This window comes from Oryzias melastigma, linkage group LG5 (assembly GCF_002922805.2).
Source record: "Oryzias melastigma strain HK-1 linkage group LG5, ASM292280v2, whole genome shotgun sequence".
Taxonomy (NCBI): Eukaryota; Metazoa; Chordata; class Actinopteri; order Beloniformes; family Adrianichthyidae; genus Oryzias; species Oryzias melastigma.
In genome coordinates, this window is record NC_050516.1 from 12925401 (window position 1) to 12946454 (window position 21054).

At 41.3% G+C, this 21054-nt stretch overlaps 1 protein-coding gene across 3 annotated transcripts in view; it reads right to left on the bottom strand.

The window, feature by feature from the left end:
* Nucleotides 1-21054, bottom strand: part of dag1 (dystroglycan 1) — a 56640-nt gene that overhangs the window by 34296 nt on the left and 1290 nt on the right. Inside the window, exon 1 of one of the 3 annotated variants that reach the window (XM_024269985.2) lies at nt 20717-21048. The exons of 1 other annotated variant lie outside the window; for it this stretch is intronic. The gene's annotated coding sequence lies outside the window, so the exon portion shown is untranslated. Of the gene's footprint in view, nt 1-19953; nt 20552-20716; nt 21049-21054 lie in introns of those variants that run through there. One more of the 3 variants, XM_036211889.1, reaches the window with a different exon arrangement.

Here is a 21054-nt window from a genome sequence, read left to right on the forward strand (position 1 = left end):
AGTTTGTAGGTGAGATTTCATCACACAATTGTGTGCTAAAAACAGTTAGTTAAAAAGGAAATTATTCACTCTTAAATATTTTTTTTGCTTTTTTAAGACTTGTTAGAAACTGAAAATTATATTTTATTGGGCAGTAAATATTTAAAACAAAGTTTATAGCTATTTTCCATTATAAAGAGGGGGGAAATGTAAATGATTTTGATGTGTGATTGACATTATTTAATTTGTTTTTCTGGAACTTTGAAGTTATAAAAACTGTCCTTTAGTTGATCCCATGAAGTTTCAAATGACGAAAAACACTGAACAGCATGTGCAGTGAGGGGGCAGAAACGAGCTACGGAAACGGGAACAAATTGCAGAAATCTGAGAAAACAAGAAGCAAGAACCAGAACCCCGACTGAAGGGGAAAACAGCCCCTGCTGGGAGACTCCCGCCACTCCTCTGTCACTTCAGCTTTGATGGAGCGCTGTCTCAAGGCCCGGGTGTGACACACATCTGGAAGCAGATGTGAACCTGCCTCGCAAAACACAAGTTCATAGGCAGACACCGAACATCAGCCCGCGCTCCGCTCCGGGAGATTTGGATGTGAATATGATCCGTCCTGAAACTAAAAGCACACATCAGGCCGCCTCATCACCCAGGGATGTGCAGATGTCCATCCGTGCCAGAGGGTTTGAGGCACAGATGTCAATGAATATGCACGAGACATCTGATCCAGGAGTATGAGGAATTTATGGGCTCGTGTGGAATTTCCAAGCATTCTTGGAAATTTGTTCAAGATGGAAGTCACTGTGAAGCTACGTTCACACCGCTCTCAGCAACGAGCGTTCAAGCAGCTACTTTCAATGAAAAGTCTTTGTAAATGCACTAGAGGTGTGTATCTTTCCTTCTCACACGATTCGATACGCATCTCAATACATGCTCCACGAATTGATGCATAAAGGATTCAACTAACTTTTTTGGAAATATGATACAGTTAGATTCTTTAAAAAAAAAAATCTAAATATTTCTTATTTATAAGGCATTTAAAGCTTTAAATAATAATGCATGGCATTTGACAGAGACATTTATTCAGGTATTGACTTGGAAGAAGAAAGCTTATCATTGTATGTCTTTTTGTTGGCATCACATGTACATAAAAAGACAAAAATGGTATAACAAAAAAAGCAGAAATAGAAACTGAAGTTTGCCAGAAATGGATTATGTACGTCTTGATTAATTTTATAACTTTTAACCAACATAATTTTATTCATATTTTTGATTTCAAACGATATTGCAGTTGCTCAAACGATTTTTCGATAGGTATCTAATATCTTAAACATCCTTAAAATGCACATAAAGGTGCGTTTTGGGCTTCCTCGTTCAAAATTTTCCCGTTTATCCATAGCTACATACATTCGTACTGCCGTAGAGTCCTGGAGTCAAATCAAGTCAAACATTGACCAATCAAGGGCTAAGAATTAGTAGTGAAGTGTGGATGGTGTTCCTTGTAATTCATGAAAATGTCAACCATTTGAAAATTACTTATGGAGGAGAATGAATCATTGTGGTATGTGCCCAAATGGAATTTTATGACAGCAAGTCTTTTATATATCAGAATAGAACTGTAAACAAAAAAGCTTGGAGCAAGAGTTGCGAGATTTGAATCGCTTAGACATTTTGCACTAAGCCTCTTCCAACTGTAGGTGGCAGACATGAGCTAGTCAACCTTAGAAAAAAAAAAAAGAAGAACACCCTGCTCGCCCAATGTGAACACCACTGGCTAATGCATGTTCAAGAATGCGCGTTTACCATGTTTTTAAATGTAGCTTAAGATGCACGAGCAGTATCAGGATTTTCCAACGGCCGTGTGCAGCAAGCGAGGCAGCATTTCAAGAGCTCACCACTGACACAGAGAAGAGGATTTGTATGCCGCTTACATGAACGTCAGCCTGAGACACATTTATTATCATTATAAACAAGATCCTTATCTGTGCAATAATCCTTCTGCAGAAAACAAGATCCTGAGCCACCCAGCCAGCGTGACACCCAAACATTGCAAATATCCGCCGCTTTGTTGTTCCGACACTGGCGTCGGGGACACACTCCAACCAAAATGTGACCTTCACCGAGATAAAAGAGACACACCCGCGTCCCGCAGCTCCAAAATATTGTTCTGCTCCATGTTCGCTGCTTCTGTGACAACCCCCTACCCCCCGGTGGGCTTCCTTAAAAAACAGGGGATTAATTTAAAGCAGAACCAAAAGACAAAAAGGGAATGAAAGCCGTTTGGGTTTCTCTTCTGCAGTCTAACATGCGTCCGCTTTGATGAGACGACGAAGCACAGAAAACACAGGGAGCTTGTAAGGGTGAAGTTTCGTGTGATGCTCTGAGCGTCTCTGCAGGCTCATTAGAGGAGAGCAAACTGCTGTAGAGAAGACACATGAAATGAATTAACAGCCACACAGAGTCGCAACCACGGGTGGAGACGAAGGAGCGTCTTGTCTGAAAGTAGAGGTGTGGAAGGGATTACACTTCAGCCCCACTGGACTGCTGACACTCAATTTCCTGTGAGCGTCACCATTTATGAGAACCCCACAGGACGAATGACACTAAGCTAATACATGCACATGTGATGCACACCAACCCCTGAGGATGGCGCTGGAGAGATTTTGATTTTGGCTAAAAACGTCACATGGTGAAAAGATTACTGGGAACGATTTAACAAAAGAAAAAACTGTGGTTGGAGTGGGACTTTAATAACTGAGCTGTTCCCTGTGACACCTAAATTACAAATAATCTTAAACTGATTTTGCAATCAGCGTTAATCAGCCAATTCTGATGTAAAGAAAAGAGGCTTTTCTTAACCTCTTTGGGTGGTTATGCAACACTTTATGAACCTAAAGTGTTACTTTTTACCATTATTAGCGCAAGGATGGTTTTCTTTGCACCAGAACCCGCTGCAATCACGCCAATAGCGTAAAATGTTGAAAAGCTACAGTAGTTGAAAAAATGTAAACACTGAAGATCACAAGTTTAGTTCCAACTTTGACAGTCCATGTGTCAGAAAGCCTTTAGGCAACTCACCCCACATTTATCCATTGCAATGAATTGTACTTTCCATTTAATTTTTACAGTATCCTGTTTGGCATCTTAAGTCACTTTAGTAAAAAGATTTGAACCCTAGATGAACTGAGATGTCACATTGGTTAAAAATACAGTTTGTGTTACTTTTATGCATTTAGGAAATGTAAAAAAAAAAAAAAAAAACATCTTTGAAGACGGACACAGCGAAGGTCCCAAGCGTGGGGGGTTGAGGTCTGAGAGTCCTGCAGGGACCACCAGGCCGCTCTGACAGACGGCAGCAGCTGCTGACGCGATTTTGGATGCATGTGGGAGACAGCTGGCTCTGGTTACTGCTGTGACTAGAAATGACAGCTGCGTAACACAAGACACACACGCATACGCACACACTCAGTGGAAGTGTTGAGATTGTCGTGCAGACAGATCTGAAGCCTGAACTTTCCCTCTGCAGTAAATAACCCAGCAGCTAATTTTAGACTCCAACGCCACGGCGGGTCAAAGCAACCAAAACCTTTAGGAGTTTAAGAATCCCTCCATGAATTTGGACAACCTAGGCGACCTTCTCCCTTCATACGAACAGACTCGGGCAGCTATTTTGGACAGATGAGTAAGCTGAGCGCTTTATTTCTCCAGAGTGAGTCATTTTACGAGGGTTGGTGTCAGAGTGGGAGTTTACAAACCAGCGTCTCTTTTTAGATCCGACTCTTTGACTCCAGATCAGGTTCTGTGTTTCGTCTGCTTTATTATGAAACCATGCAGCTGTTGTGTAAGTCGGGCAATGGTTTTGGTTATAGTCCCTTCTAACTACGCAAAACTCAACCAATTCTTTCCCACAAGCTTTAGTTCTCCAGGCGCTTGTAGGGGTGGGATGATGCTGCATAATTCTCTGCAGCAGCACTGCTGGCGATCACAAAATGCAACTGCTGAGTATCTCAGCTGAATTTGGGAATTCTAATTTACTTCCAAACCGCAAATACACCTCTGTTAAGATAAAGAGGCTCCATGTGGGCCAGCTGTGTGCAGCTACAGTTCTGATAACGCACACACTGCAGTGACCTGGATACCCCAACAAGCTATGGTGCACACAGGTAATGAATGTAGGTGAGAAGAGTTTTTACCCGTTTCTGCTTTGGGAAATGAGCATTGTGTATGTGTGAGTGTGTGTTCATGTGTGTGTCTGTGTGTGCACAGTGATAGGCATCTCCTTCCATCCTCCCCGGTGATACAGGTCATCAATTCTCATCTCTGAGTCTGTCCTATCTGGCCTGCAGCTGAGAGTTATAAATACACAAGCAGCCGAAAAGCAAACGGTCAGTGAACACACACACAAACATACACACACATAAATACACAGCTTCCTTTGATCATTCAGCCCAGTGAGTCATACATCCGTGCACAGAAGCCACATTATCTTGTTGGTTTATCCTAATGAATGTCTTTTTAATCCACATTGTCAACAGCATGACGACAATCTTTAAAGGCACATTTGGAAAATAAATGCGTACAATGATTTTTAGTAGAGATGAACGACAACATCAGCAGTATCTTGGCAATAACAAACTGTACTGAGATAAAAAAAAAGACATTTCTCTGTATTTATCTTCGTCTTGTCAGAATGGTTTGCTAGTAGTCTGTTTGAACATCTATGAGGACCATGAAGGCATCAAACATACACTATATTACCAAAAGTATCCGCTCACCCGCCTTGACTCACATATGAAATGAAGTCCCATCCCATTCCTAACCACTCCACCTTCTTCCAATCATCCGTGACCGGGTCAGAGGGTCAGCAGTCTAAGAAAAGATGCCCAGACTTTCCTCTCCTCGGCCACTTCCTCCAGCTCCTCTGTGGGGACCCAAAGGCATTCCCAGGCCAGCCGAAAGACATAAGTCTCTACAGTGTGTCCTGGGTCTTTATCAGGGCCTCTGCCCAGTGGGACATGCCTGGAACACCTCTCCAGGTGGGCGTCAAGTCCGGACCAGATCCAGATGCCTGAGCCACCTCAAGTGGCTCTGCACAATATGGGGGAGAAGCGATTCTACTCTGAGCTTTCTCCGGGTGACCAAGCTTCTCAACTTATCTCTAAGGGAGCACCCAGCCACCTCCCAGCAGAAGCTCATTTGAGCTGGTTGTAGTCGGGATCTCGTTCTTTAGGTCCCGACCCAGAGCTCATGACCATAGGTGAGTACTTGAACAAAGATCGACTGGTAAATTGAGAGCTTTGCTTTCTGGTTCAGCTCTCTCTTCACCACAAGAGACCAGTGCAGTGACCCCATAACGCTCCAATCCGCCTGTCGATATCTTGCTCCGACCTTTCCTCACTTGAGGACAAGACCCCAAGATGTTTAAACTCCTCCACCTGAGGGAGGAGCACTCCACCCATTGATAACTAACCCATAGAGTTCAATATGATGGGGGTCCACCTTTTGCAGCTATTACAGCATCGACTCTTCTGGGAAAGCTGTCCACAAGATTGAGTAGTGCGTTTATAGGAATTTTGGACCGTTCTTCCAAAAGTGCATTGGTCTGGTCACACACTGATGTTGGTGGAGAAGGCCTGGCCCTTAGTCTCCGCTCTAAATCATCTCAAAGATGTTCTATTAAGTTCAGGTCAGGACTCTGTGCTTTATGGACCTTGCTTTGTGCACAGCCATGTTGAACTCATGATGGCATGATGTAATCAACAGCAGATAAAGAAGGGTTTCTGGAAAAAGCAGCAGAAGGCTGCCCCTCAAGGCCTGGAGTTGGAAAACTCTGCTTTAAATCAGCAGGAGTTACATCTCTTTTCACAATTTGTCTCTTAATTGTGGTTCTACCCTTTCACAGATCAAGTATAATGTATTGTATCACATATCACATGTGGCTATGGGACAGATAAATAAAGCAAAATAAAATGTGTGACCCTGTGACTCAAGCAAATCGTCTGCTTTCAGCCAACAAAAACCTTCCTTGTACATCGTCCCTCTTGCCAGTTCTAATCCACCAAGGAATCTGAAATGTTCACCATTCAGATCAATATCAAAGTTAAACCATTTTACTCCTCTGTAAACTTTATCCAGCACTCCATTTTCTTACTTGGTTCCTATTGATGTTTTGTCATTGACAACTGCACACCGGGAATAAAAAAGGATGGTTGTTTGGATTTTGCTTTTTTATGTCTGCTGAACATCAAGTGAAAATTAAAGTTTATACTGATATTATCGCATGCTAAGATGCTGCAATCAGAAAAAAAAAAACATAAAGCCTGTTTGTTCAGAAAGGAGCAGGTGGCTGTGAACACTTTGAGCAAAAGGGGGACAGCGTGAAAGCACTTGAATACAGGTTTGCTTGACAACTGGAAGAGCAGAAATTCACCTCATTTTTTTCTGTTCCTACTTTGCTCCCAGGTTCAACTTCATGCTCTGCTCTTTTCTGTGTGAAGTGCATAAAAAGCCTCTTCAAGGAAAATCGACCCACTGAAAGAGACTTATTTCTGCTGACTCATGAGGTGGTTTGATTCAAGAGCAACAAAAGGATGTGTCAAGGCTATGATGCTCTGCTGTTGGCCAAGAAAAAAAAAACGTGTTTGTGTAAGTGGGGGAAGGAGAGTAAACAACCAAAAGAAAGAAACAGTTTTTTTTTTCTTATCTATAGATGCACAATAACTCTTCTAAATCTGGTCTAGTTCTACAAACATGTAGGGACGTCAACGTTTTTGAGTTGTGATGTGATTAAGTCTATTTCTTTTCAAAATCTTGCATGCCCTTTTCTAAAAGAAGCAGTACCATAGTGGCCACTTTTGAGACAAACTTCGTACTGAAAAGAGTCCAAGAGCAAATGTTTTTTTTTTTTTTTTGTATGAATCAAAACCTGGTTATCTGTAAAAACAAGATGAAAAGTGACAGAACATGACAAAATGAGGGACATTAGCAAAGAGACAAGAGAGGGAAAAAAAGAGATATAGCCCTTTCGAATGAAGGCAGCCGATTAGTGTTTGGCTAATCTGCAGCGGCGGATGAGGGGGAGGCTAAGACATTCAGAGTGTCAGGAGACTTCCTGCAAGCCCAGGAAAAACAGCGGCATTTAGCATCTTGTAAACCAGCAAGCGGAACATCAGACCGACACACAAACAGATCGTCTGAACACACAAACAAATCTGAACCCTGTCTCAAGGGGCTACAGCAGACATCCCTGCTGCACGGTGATAGCCCCCCTCATCCCAATGACTCCCCCACGTCCTCCCAGAGTCTCTCAGGTAAATACACTTCACCTTTCTGTAACAATGAACCTGTCGGTTTGTGTATCGGAGCACAGATTTGGGGTATTTTGCAAATATCTTTAGAGAAATCAAGCACCTTTGGTCACTTTTCAAAACCTAACCACACTTAGGATGAATCTGAATTGCTTCCCTACCCCTCTGGCTCCATAATGCTCATATTGTTGGGGCATTTAAAGCCTGCTTTTTTTTTTAAGCAGGAGCCGTAGCGACTTAAAACTGGCTATCCCTCCGCTGGTACATCCACTCCAAGGGTAATTTCAATAAACAGACTATTTCTATGTGTATCTCAGGGACTATTACTTTTTTTATATCCCTCTTGATATATTCATGTTTACGTTTCAGATATCTAGAGTTATGGAATATCTTCTGCTGGGATTTGGGCTAACAACTACACGATAAGGCTTTTCTTTATGGAGGCCCTACACAAGCCATGAATTTTTATGTCTTCTCCTTTGTGTACCGATCATTATCTGTAATTGTTTCTGGGACAATCAAAATAAACCGCTAAAGGTTTCACGGAGAGACACTCATGCCAACGGAGGTTAATGTTTTCCTGCACAAACCGACAATCATTGTCGAAGAATTTATTTGGTCTTTGGTGTTTCAATGCCATAAACTCCTTTGTAGAATCATGCCCATTGTCTTGATTTGTGCTGAAGACAGCTTGAATACTAAGATTAGTTTGGACCCCCAACAATATATTTATGAATCAACAACAATAAATGCTGGACATTTGTGAAGCCAAGACATTTTCACAGCCATGTTTCATTAAAATAAATTGTAACCTGTTGAAAGCACTCCAGTTGTTTACCTTGGCTGTGTCTTCTTTATATGGATAGTGGAGGTGGACCAGCTATTCTGACAACCATTAACTCAACATCAGTTTTTATATTGAAAGAAAAAGTGTTTATGTACCAGTGTTATATAGGATTTAAGGGGAACTGAAGCATTTAACACATTTATCAAACTGCAATGCCAACAGAAAAAGCTAATACCTTAGTCACATCTGCCTTACAAGTCGATACGGGCTGACTGCAGGCAAAAAAATGGCAAATCTGAATGGGGCACACAGGTGATCACCACAAGTTATCAAGTTCGTAGACCTGTCGGAGAGCACAGAAATTTAAGATATTCATACACATTTTTTTCTTCTACTGTCGGTGAAAGGTGTTAGTGAAAACTTACGCAGCACACAAGGTTAAGTAAGGGTTAAGTAGGTGAGACGCAGGCACATTGTCCAGATTTTCATTTTTAAAACCCCCTTAATCCTGCACAAGGAGCCCGTTATTTCTGTTCAGGTGATAAGTGTGGCCCATTATGCATAACCTGACTGGTAGTAATGAGAAAATTAGCCAATAATAGCGTAGTTTGTGTGGGTATCTTACAGGCATCCAAGGTCCACGTATCACCCGCAAATCCTATGCATGCAACATTTGCACGAGATCAGAAAGGAACTAGTACACACATCCTACCAAGGACAAGAGGGTGGCAAAAGGGCACCGTATGACCAGATTACTTGAACATCATAGTGGGTTTGGCTTACACTATCCTTATTAATACTTCACGATACTCTTAGAGCACACACACAACAATCATACGTTACATTTTCATGACGTCCTTAAATAAAGATGACCCAAGCCTTACATTGATGTGTGATCCATCCAATTGTGGATGATTTCATGTCTGCTACGGACACCAGTGAAAATCAAAAATTATTGAAAAAAAAAGTTGTCTAGTGGTGTCCAGATGACCCCACTCCCAACATCAACATACCTATGATAGCACAAGAGTTGAAGAGATGGCCCTATGAGCCTCAAGGGAGCTACAAGACACACCTGCACTCCCTCTTCTCTATGACCCTCTACAGGTCCAGAAAACCCCAAAACCCGCAGCACCTTTAAGGGTCAATCCTCATGGGTTCATGTGACTAAGGCCCAACACTTCCAACCAAATGACTGAGCTGTAATGGATGAGGTTTTATTAACAAATTTGTCCAAAACTCACACGGAATAAATTATCATTGGGAAAAAGCAGTGAAATAAAGATAATAAGCATCATTCTTATGCTTGGTGAGTCAGGAAATGCAATGAATCCATATTCAAAGACAAAAGTGCTGGTTGCTGGTTTTTCTCTATTCAACATGAAACACCTGCTATTCTATTTTAGCTTAAAGCTATGCACCTAAAAACAAAGATGATGCCTTAACCTTGGAACATACAAATATGACACTCATGCAAGTAAAATGTGGATGTATTTAAGGGACACAAGTTTAAACAAAACATTAAGAGCCATTTTATTGGAGCCCTCTGATTGCCTCGTTTCTCTTGAGGTTTTTTATTGCCTTTATAATTTTAACAAGTGGGAGTGCTTTGACAGGCACTGAAATCATGAATCCAACAGCTCTTTTAAGCAATAACAATACTTGTCACCAACCAATCAGGAGGTCTAAATGTAGGTCCTGCTGGGCATTTAGAGGACGGTGAAGAACAGTAGTATTTTTCCACCTCTACTTCACCTGTTCTCCTTCGACTTGTTGCCTGAAGTCACCGCACTGAATCCCTCTCCTCATATTAACCTAGTTTCTCTTCTTCTAGTCTCCACTCCTATTAATCAACTTGTCGCACCCCTACATTAATCCCCCCCCAAAACTATACCTTCCTGACCTCCACACACTCACAGGACGTGAATCATCACAGCGCAGCATACTGCTGCTCTCTGAAAGACTGCCCATCACAAAAGATAGATTGACGGATGAATTGGTAGAGGGGAAATAAGTGGTTTGATGAATGAGTAAGTGGGTGGCATGGTGGGTGGATGAATAAAAAGGGATAAATGGGTGAGTGAATAACTGGGTGATTCTTAACATCCTGATCCATTAAATGAATCCACAAATAGTATGATGAGTATTCTTGCCTCGTGACACATCTCCCCAAGTGTTTATTTCCCACAACACAAGTTCCACAACTCAATGAAGGTTTCTTTAATCGGTCTTTGCTTCCGTATAAAATAAGTCATTATTTTAATAATATAGTTTTTTGGGTTTTTTTTTGCACCTGATAAACTGTTTTTTTGATGGAAATGAAAATGTTAGAAACCTCACGGTTGACAATATAAAAACAGATCTGGACAAGTAAAAATGTCTAAAAACTGGTGATGGATTACATGACAACATACTGTTAAATAGGATAATATTCTTTTCATCCAACTTCCTCACTTAGTCTCCCTACCGTTTTGCCTGTAAGATAGTATGAGTTGCTAACATGCTTTTCTCTGGTTTTGAAATAAAAACTAAATTTGAAAATCTGATCAGATCTGCGGGATAATTGGGAGAGGAACAAACTTATAAATAAAATTGTAAAAAACTTACAATAAGCAAACTGAGTGGGCAGATGCTACTATTAGTTACTGCCAACTTTCTTTAGCAGCAAATAAGATACGTTTTCCTGTTTTCTTCTACTTCCTCCTTCATGCTGACTTTACATAGATAGTAAGTGGAGGAAACACACATTCGGAGTACTTACAACAAAAATAAAAATAATGTAGCTTCAACCATTTAATATCTAAGGTTAATGTACAATGGTGTAAATTTTGATGTTTTTTTTATATTCAAGACTGAAAATATGATAAAACTTTGGGTGTGATCCTTTGACATTCCAAAGACATTTGAAGACAGCTGGTCAAAAAAGGCAACGACTGTGATGCTAATTTTTTTTTTTTTTTTTAATCTCTAAATGGCACCAAACCCAGCCGATGTGCTTTTTGGATTGATTGAGATAGTTGTAAAAAAACAAGACTTTGTGCTTTGATATTGTTATTTTGAATCAGATTCTATTCAGTATAATGTCCTTAAAGGGAAAAACTATTCTTAGGTCTTTCAGAGTAAACTATATGATAATATATTACTGTTGGCACACTAAAGAACATTTTTTTTAAATGAGTTAAACAACCTATTTTCATGAGCTCTTTTCCTACTCGAAACCAAAACGACTCGATCTCTGATGCTCCTCCTTTTGCTCCTTGTGGGTGCTGCCCAATTCATGACATCAATCTATAGCCGGCCTCTGCGGTGTCTCTGCAAACAGACAGCATCGGAACTTTTGCAAAGATCGAGGTAGATATTGTGCTTCGAAAATGAAAGTGTTTTGCTGATCACTGCTAGCTTCACAGAAAAAGTGAGTGTGTGGGTTAGCCTGGGGGGGTGCTGGCAACGCAAACTCTTCCTGGAAGGGGCTGTTTCCCACTTGTCTATGTCACATTGTAAGGACCCGCTTGTTTTTGTTCATTGGGAGGGGCTGGTGCCAAGAGTGCAGGGCCCAGAGATGCTAAAACTGAGCAAAATACCGCTTTGGGGTTATTTTTCATGAGGAAATAATATTATAATACACTTAAAAGCTAAAAAAAAAAAAAGGATTTTGAACAATATAGACCATTTAAAGTGAAAGGTAAACACTTTAAGTTACATCAAGTGCCTGAATTAGAAACAACTTGGTCTGCGGTTTGGAGTTTTCTGCCTCTAGTTGTTGGAATGCGTTGCTGTTTACAGAACCTGCTGACTCGTTCACACCACTTTGTGTCAAACTATGGAGCTATGTGCCATATGTGTGTGTGTACACTGCAGCTGCTGCAAGTGTGGGTCTCAAAATGGGTTTGAACCCACAGAGGAAACAATGTCACCTATTGACAAATCTCACACACGTGGCGTGTCCTGGGTGGAAAGTTGGCCGTCTGGTGTTTGACTGTTACATTTAACATGTCAGCTTCTCTTAGCTCTCATTTCCTCCACCTGTTGTATTTGCCTCCGACCAAAGACTTTAAAAGCTGATGGCCTGGTATGAGGGCGGAGGGGGCAAAGCTGTTTGCCAAGGTCAGCTTAACACCACACGCAACATTAAAATAGCTGTGTGGATGTCTTCTTCTGATCCAATACCTCAACAAATAGTTAAGATCACGAGTGCAAGCTATGAGAATGTGCTACCTTTTAGGGTTGGCTGCGGTCTTCAAACAAAGCTCAGCCATCCATGATTTAATTTAAAGTAGAACTGCTGCTCCAACACAAGGAGACACCTGTAGAGGTGGTTTGGACATCTGGCAAGAGTGCCACGCAGACACCTTCTTAGTGAGCCGTTATGACCATGTATTATCTGGAGGAGGCCTCGCAGCAAAGGCGGGACAGTGATGCCCTACAGGAAGACAGAAGATATTGCTGCTTCTGTGGCCCAAATGCTGGACAAGACAGATAACTGATGAGTAAATGCGTTGTTTACAATACAAATAAAAAAAAATAAAAAAAAGACTTCCTATGAACTTTCCATTGGAGTGGTTCTTTTAGCTTAGTGCTCTGAGATTTGTGAGTCATAAACCCTAAAGGACAGTAACCTGCCATTGTCTCATTGCTGCTACTTTTTCTCTCTACCAACAGCACATTGATATTCATGCACATCCTTTATCACATTTTCATTTGCTTAACAGAACTAGAAGTTTATTTATGCTTCACTACAACTTCAAGTAAATCAAGGGGCCACATAAATTCTGCATTGTTCCTCTGGAGTTTATTCCACTCCTTTGACTCAACTGACGATTCAAAAGCTGCTCCAGCAGCTGTCCAATAAGATTTGTCCTCATTGTTTAACTTTCTGGATGTTAACATGTCAAACGGGTCTCCCCATCAAAGAAATCTTTGAGCAACAGGTCGTGCACCTGAATGGTCACATTTTTTTTGTCAAAGGACAACCCTTCCTAACCCCAAAGACACACAAACACCACCCCATTCAGCAAAGGGGCTGGTCACCATGGTAACTTCACTAGCATGCCCCGATGCTCTTCGTCTGTTTTGTGGGGAGGCTAAATTCCTTCACAGACGACCGAGCAACACGCCTCCACATGTAGCTCCATCTCTACGACTTCAAACGACTCAGAAAAGCACCGTGAAGCGACAGTTTCCGAGCAAAGATTTGCTTTTAGCATCTGTTTAGCATTTCTGTCTTGTGGCTGCAGCAGAAAATGAAGCTCACCAGGATTTTCCTTAAGAAACTAATTGACAAAGACGTTTTAATGATACAGAAATGCTCCACACTATGCATTTACATTCAAAAACGGAATGAGACGCCTTTGAGCAAACAAACCGAGCCACTTTCCAATGCAGGGCCATAGACTCAATGAATCGGAAAGCCAGACGTCCAGCAGAAAAACGACAACATATTTGTTGTAGCAACAGTCTTTTCTGGGTATTTCACATTGTGCGGTTGTCCTGGCAAGAAAGGGCAAATAGCAGCGAGGCCTTGTCGCAGCATTAAAGGGTTCTGGCATGGAGCTGGAATTCATCTATGGTTGACTCGGCAACCGTTTGGCTCCAGGTCCAAAGGCTAACCAGCCAAAACAGGCCTGCTAATAAAACCAGCCACTGACACCACAGTTAATGCCCCAGAACTAATTACTGCACTGCCATCCTGTTTCCTTCCCTCCCAAATCAGTACTGTCATGCCTAGGTTGGTGTTAGTATCTCTGGGAGAAATTCCTTTCTATGTAAAGCATCCTCGTGCACATTTCACCCTAAACCCACATGAATTACCTTAAGTCTTTGAGACATTTAAATGTTCCCACAATTAAATTTCTTCACTGGGTTAGTAAGGCAATGGTCCCCCACACATACATAGTGGAAGCTTCTGTTTCAATATCTACGATTGCTCAGAGATCTGGTGAGTTATCTGAAAATGTATCCCTTTAAAAGGTAAACTCCATTCAAGCCCCTTGTGGTTGTTCTAAGAAAAAAAACTGCATGTAGTAGGGACAGACCTTTTGATGAAACACAGCAGTTACTGTTTTATCCTATTTTGTGGAAAGCACTAATGGGGCACTTTTGTAACTGAGGTGAAAAAAAATAATAAAGCCTAGTGAGGACTAAAGGGATGCATCCCACAGAGCTGTGTCAGCTCACCGGGGCTGCCAGGTCGTTGCCAGAAAACGACTCTGGTGGGAAAACGTAAAGCTTTGCAAACAGTTGCAGTGCTGTACAAGGCTAAAAGCTACTTCCCACATCTTAAATTGATATAAATGCAAAACTACTGCCCCTAATACACAAAAAATGTTTCAACCATATAGCAACATTATTGTACAACTTTAATTGTCAGGTTATTTCCTTAAACTGAAGTCTAGTCAAGTTTATATCATGTGACTTGTACAGATTAAAGATCATTACCATTAATGTATTGCTATTGTGCACTTGGTGTTTTGTTAAACAATTTATTATGAATTGATCCCATTGAAATTACAGGTTTTTTGCCATATGGTAAGCTGCTTACCCCTAAAGATGCAAGTATAACCCTTGTGCTATCCTATGCGTGTTGACGTTGGGAGTGGGGTCATCTGGACCCCATAAGAAAGCGCGCTGTATTTTTTTTTTTTTTTTTATGATTTTTTTTATTTTCACTGCTGTCCGTAGAAGACATGAAATCCTGTCCACCTTCGTCCACATTTGTCATGGGATGAATAACACGTCATTGTAAGGCTTGGGGTCATCTGGACCCCATAAATTTCCACATGGGTTAAGACTCATTCCAATAAAAAAACTCTATTTTAGGTGTTTTAGCATGTTCTTGTGCTATTTTTCTGATAACGGGAGACATATAGTCAAAATTGAGCTCATGTTTTAGCATTTCTTTCTTCAGATCATAGTGAAACAGGAGCAGGTCTAAAAATATAAATGTTTATTTGACAAAGAAAACACACTAGATTAACTACAGGCTCCCTGCTTGGCTCCATTCTGATGCATCCACCTGTAGATGACTAGATCCATGTACATCTTAATTTTCCATGTCCGAGCACTATTGTTGCACCGGTAATGTTAGGTTGGAGGTATGAGGGGCCAGAAGTTAACAGGAGAGCATGCAAACAGAGAGCTCTCAGCAATGAGGAACAGGAAGGAGGGACAGGGTTGCTTCACGTTAACGGTCCAACCCACAACTAAGATGCTAATTTCTAATTAAGTACTGCCGCTCTGCAGAAATTATGTTCTAGGAAATTACTGAAATTTTCCTTTTTGGAGAGGGACTTTTTGTCAATTGACATTGCAAACTAACTAAGTCAGCTGTGGTGCAGATGCAGAGAGGTCGACCTCTGGTCGGAAGATCACTGGTTGAGTTTCCGCCTATTTGTTGAAGTGTCCTTAGGTAAGACACTGAACCCCACATTGCTCCTGGGTGCATGGGACAGTGAGGATAAAGTGCTTTACGTCTTCTAAGAAGGCAGTGAAGTGTTATATAAGTATGTACCATTTACCATTACTAAATCGAATTACAGAATTTGTATCATTTTGGTATTCGCTGGAGCAGTTTCATAGCAACCCAAAGTCTGCACCAATGTGTCGACAGCTGCAGAGCTGCAATAAAACTCTGAACCTTCAAGAGTTTGACATGAGACTCTGCTATGATATGACACTCAGTGAATGTGCATAACTTGGCCCAGAGGGAGCATGCACGCACCAACACTAAAAACGCTTTAATGCAAACAGTCAGTCTAAACGTTTGCACAGTGCAACTTCACTCCAAACACCATCGACCACATGAAAGAGGCTAAACAGGAGCTGTTGTGTCTCCAGTCAGGATGAAAGTGGAGGATTCAGCCTGCAGGCAGAAAAACAGGTCATCTGCTTTTATCACAAACGCCCCAAAACTCCACGACTTTTTGATTCTACTATATTTAAAAAAAAAAAAAAAAAAAACTGAGGTCTTGTTGTCCCTGGAGCTAAGAATAGCCCGTCCTACACCGTTCAAAGCCTGCACTGCTCTTCAAACATCCACTTTTATTTAGAGCTCCAACAAATGTGCATCATCAAGTGGTGCATCAATCGCGGCAGAAGAATGATTAAGAGTGACAGAAATGCAGCCATCTGTAGGCTGAGAAGTCTCATCGATGCCTCACTCCCCTCGTTCAGCTCAGAGGAGGGAAAGAGAGAGAGAGCGGCTAAAAGGATCTGAACCTCATTTCCCCCCACATGTGATGAAGCAGGCTTATTCCACTACACGCACACCAACCTGCAAAAACACATCCTGCTCTGAAAACACAGGGATCCAAACATTAGACTTATCACTGTAGGATGCAAAGCCTGCCTTGGATAGTATTGATCTCTGAAAAAAAGGGGAGTAGATCAGGAGGCTCAAGCTCGAAGACTATAGAGGAGGAGGATAAGTGTTTCTGGGGAATATGATCTGCCGTTTTCAATAAAAATCTGCTTTGTTTGCTCAGATGGAGGCAGAACGAAGCCAAAGCTCTTGTCAGATTTGTTTCTGGAGAAAAGACAAACAGATTTATCGAACTACGAGTTTAGAATTCGGGTGTGTTGCTGCGCACGTTCCAATGCGATTCTGCAGGAAGGCCCCGTTCAGCCACTCGGAGACAGAAGCCATCTTATGCATCCATGATAATCGGCAGGTAAAGAAAGCACAAACACACAGATGCGGATCCAACTGTCGATCAGTGACACAAGCCTGAAAGGTAGCTTTAAACCAAAGGCTGAGACTCTTTTTAATGTCCAGCCCACCATAATGCAGCCTTGGAACCAAGTTTTAAGCAGAAAGAACGGGCCGAAGACGAACAGAGCGCAAGGAAAGACAAAGCAACAAAAAACAGAATCTGAAGCTGGTGCATTAAAGCCTTCCAAAGAGCAAACTGAATTATTTTCTCAAACAATAATCTCTAGAGCTGGAACAAGCATTAAAATACTCTAGGGGTGTAACGATTAATCGATTTATTGATTTATATTCCAACGAATCAACCAGATCAATCCCTTTGAGACAAGTTGTAAATGGAATCAACTTATAGCATTTTAAAATCGTTTCAAAATTAAATATATCCATTTTATCCACACCGTTTAGATTGAGACATGGCAGGCTTATTTCCCTTTTTACGCAAGAACAGCATTTATCTCCGAGTCCAACTGGTTGAATTTTTGGCTAAAGTTGTTTTGGATGGATTTTAGGTTAGTCAATCGGATTTTTCAAAATGAGCCAATATCGACTAGAAATCGTATCGGCAACCTCAGATTGTAATATGAATCGAATCGTTGTTAAAATGAATCGTTACACCCCTAATATACTCAGACAGTCGCGATCTGTTCACAAAGATTCAAGTATGAATATTTGCAACAACAGAGACTGCAGATTTTTAAATATATATTAAAGTACTGTAGGAAAACAACTTAAAATAATAGAGTATTTTAAGTACATAAACTAAACAATTAACTGTCACCGGAAGTACATACATTTTCAAAGTTTTTTCTTAGAAATAAAACTAATTTTCTTTCAATTTAGTTGACACTTTGAATAAAAATATAATGAATATTAATTCAAGAATATTACAAAAACACTATAATCAATTACTGTGTCAAGGACTGCTAGAATTACGCAGAAGTTGTACCGGAACACATGTTGCAAATGTTTCCTCTTGAGTGTGGGAGTTTATTGGTATTTCCACTGAAAATGAAAATAATGAGTTTATAAAATAAACCGTTAGTTAAGATGACAGGACTATGAGTGTGTTGGGATGTTTCTATGTCTTCATTTATTATCTTCTATTGGACCTGTAGTTAGATGGAAAAACTGTGGAGAACATTTTTAGGATTTGTTGTAAAATGATACAGAGCTACAGTGACGCTTATGTTTTGTTTTCTGCCGAAGTTAACCAGGAAGTTGGCAGAAATACTTTAAACTGATAAACCTCATTTATTTCTTTTAAAATAGTTTGTTTTTATCTGTTTAAATTATCTAAATAAAGTTATAAATAAATTATGGTGTTTAAATACATATTATTTAATGTTCATACACTCAGTAAAAAGACTTGCATTCAGACACCTTTATATTAATAGTTTGATCTATGAACTGTTGATCTTGATTTGTAAATTAAATTGGATTGACACCTACGTCACAACCCGTAGTAATCTCCCTCTTGTTAAAAATCGTGCTTTCATCCCTGGGGTTTACCAGGACGTTCCGGCCTTTTCCGGCAGCCTTGCAGGTTTCACCGCTGTGTCAGAAAGCTGTGGAGGTGCAAAACCCCCAAGCAGACATCTCTCAGCTCAGACATCTGTTGTTAAGAGCAGCGCAGACTGGCTGCTGCACGCCAGAGACACAAAAACAGCAAAGAAGAATGCTCTTTCATGCCAGGAGCTGAACAAACGTACAGTTTCCAACAAGCCTGCAGCAGCCTTTCTTCTCCTGTCTGACTCAGTCCAAGAAAGGAAAGAAATGATGCGAAATCTGTAACCCTTCAGTTAATCAGAGCAATCACTGCACTGTCACACACATTATGAAACTCAAAATAAAAAAAAGATTAATATGAAACTGTCTAATCAACTACAATTAATGCCTGCAGGAAATAATCAAAATTCACTTGCATAAATAAACTCTTTCAAAATAAAATTAATATGCATCCAAAATTTTACAGAGTGACTGGAGTTGGCTAAATTTTACAACATACGTCGGTTTCCTTCAAATATCTTCAGCAAGAACAAAAAGATCAAAGCTGAAGAGCCCAAACGAAAGAGTTTGATGGGAATAAACTTCACTCAAAATCAGCAGGAAACTGTCATTGAGCTAATGAGGCTGAGGCGCTCCAGCAAACACAGCTGCTGTCCCTGCTTTTAGTTCTTACATTTCAATAGCGACGAACAAACATGAGGAGAAAAATCGGGTAACATTCAAAGATTTGATCCATCACCTACAGCGATGGAGCACGACGAGGAGCAGATATCTCTGCACCGTTATGTTATCAGAACTTTAAAGGCTGCATGCTGCTGAAGAAAAAAATGTTTTCCAGCAGAGATCGGATGTCAGCCTGGTGTTAAAAGGTAGCCTAAGTTTGACGATTAAGGTTTCAAAATAAAAAAAATAAAAAAAAAGAAAGAATTAAAGAAAAAATGATGGGTTTTAATGAAAGAATCACCACAGGGGGGGTTCTGCTGGACGTCTTGAAGAAAGCAGATGAGTTTATGGCTACAATGTTTTAAAATTTCCCTCAAAAGAGTTCTAAAAGTGAAAACATGTATGTGAGCCTTCAAAATAAAATGCTGTGACTGCACTGGATTGGCTGAGTTTGAATAGAAAATTCATCTTTACTTGATTTCCACTTTTATTTTAGTAATATTTAGGAATTAGAAATGAAGAAAGTACAAATAAAAAACAATTTCATCAAGATTATTATAATTGTAGAGGGTCCAAATTGACTTTTAAGGGAACTTTTGGCAAAAGTAGTCTATTTAAGTGTACTACAGGTAGTTTATGCTAAAGGTTAGGCAGCATACTTGAAGTTTATCTTTTTTTTTAGCACATTTTGTCAATTTAAAATGTTCCAAATTAATCTAAAGGTGTATTTAGGTACCTATTTCAGTACATGGTCTATAGTTTATGTATGCTTGAGTGTAGTCAATAAAATAAACTTCAAAAGTCCTAATTTTTGCTAAGGGAAATTAAAATGGAAATTAATGCAGTTTTATCAGATATTTAATGTATCTTTTTTCTTCAAACAAATTAAGTTAAACCTCTGATAGCGTGCTAAAGTAAACCTGAGCGCGCGCGCAGGCGCATGCGCAAACCACAGTGAGAAGATTAACAGACTGTTCTAGAAACGAACACAAACTCACGCGGGTTCTTCGATCTCTGGAGGCTGAAGGTGCTGCTCCCGGGGAGACAATCTGATCTGTGAGGTGGATGGGGATTAAGAGGCGTGGTCGCGCACGCGAACACACAGGTGTGTGGCTGCCTCGCGGCTCAAAGTTTCTCACCACCAGCACAGAATTCAAGCTGATGTACTGAGGGAGTATTGATCACCTCCACCGGCGAGCTAATAGGAAACGGGCTGGACCTGGGGGCCTCTGGCAGAATAATCACCCCCATGGGGGCCACCCCCCCCTGAAAGTGCCCCTAACTCTGAAATTTCATTTATTCAAGGCCGACAGATGAGAAAAAGTTCAACCTGACAGAAGAATTTATGTTTGACGCTTCAGGAATTTCAGAAACCTACTGAAAACACACACTACCACCAAGGCCGCCCAGTGATTTATTTAACAAGGTGCTGTTAAAAGTAAAAATAAAGTGTTGGATTAGTACTGGGTAACAAATGCACGTGACAGGCTGCCGCGTGCGCGGAGAAGGGACTCTTCTTGGTCAGAAGAAGACTCGCGCGCCTGTCAAACGTCTCCATGGCGAAGCGCACGTGATTGGCATCACGACTACAGGGGCGCGCGAGCCCTCCGGGGCGCCGTTCCTTCACCTCCCAAAGCGCACGGTTTCCACGCGCGTGCGCGAGCCAACAGCGGCGCCGCGCGGCTCATTACCCGGCCCCGTTAACGAGGTACGCGGGAGCACGCGCGCGAGGAGGACAGAAGGAACAATGAGGTCACTAACCCGAATCTGGAGAATCTCCTCAGGAACTCCAGGTGGGTCGGAGGCCTTCACGGAGGGAGTCATCGCCACCGCCGCGTGCACCTGTTCGGGTTTTGAAGCTCGCGGGTCCGCACGCGGCGAAGAGACTAGCCGAAGGAAGCGAGGAGGGGGGCTGAATGAAAGGAGGCGGCGAGGAGAGCGAAAGCGAACGGGTAAGCAGCAGCAAGGCACAGCAGCTGCCTGAAAAATCTATCTGAACCAGAACCAGAACCAGAACCGTCCGCAGACCCAGTTTCACGCCGCTCCGCTTTGCCACATCGCTCCCATCGCATGTGTCCGTCCGCCGAGCGCCTTTAGCC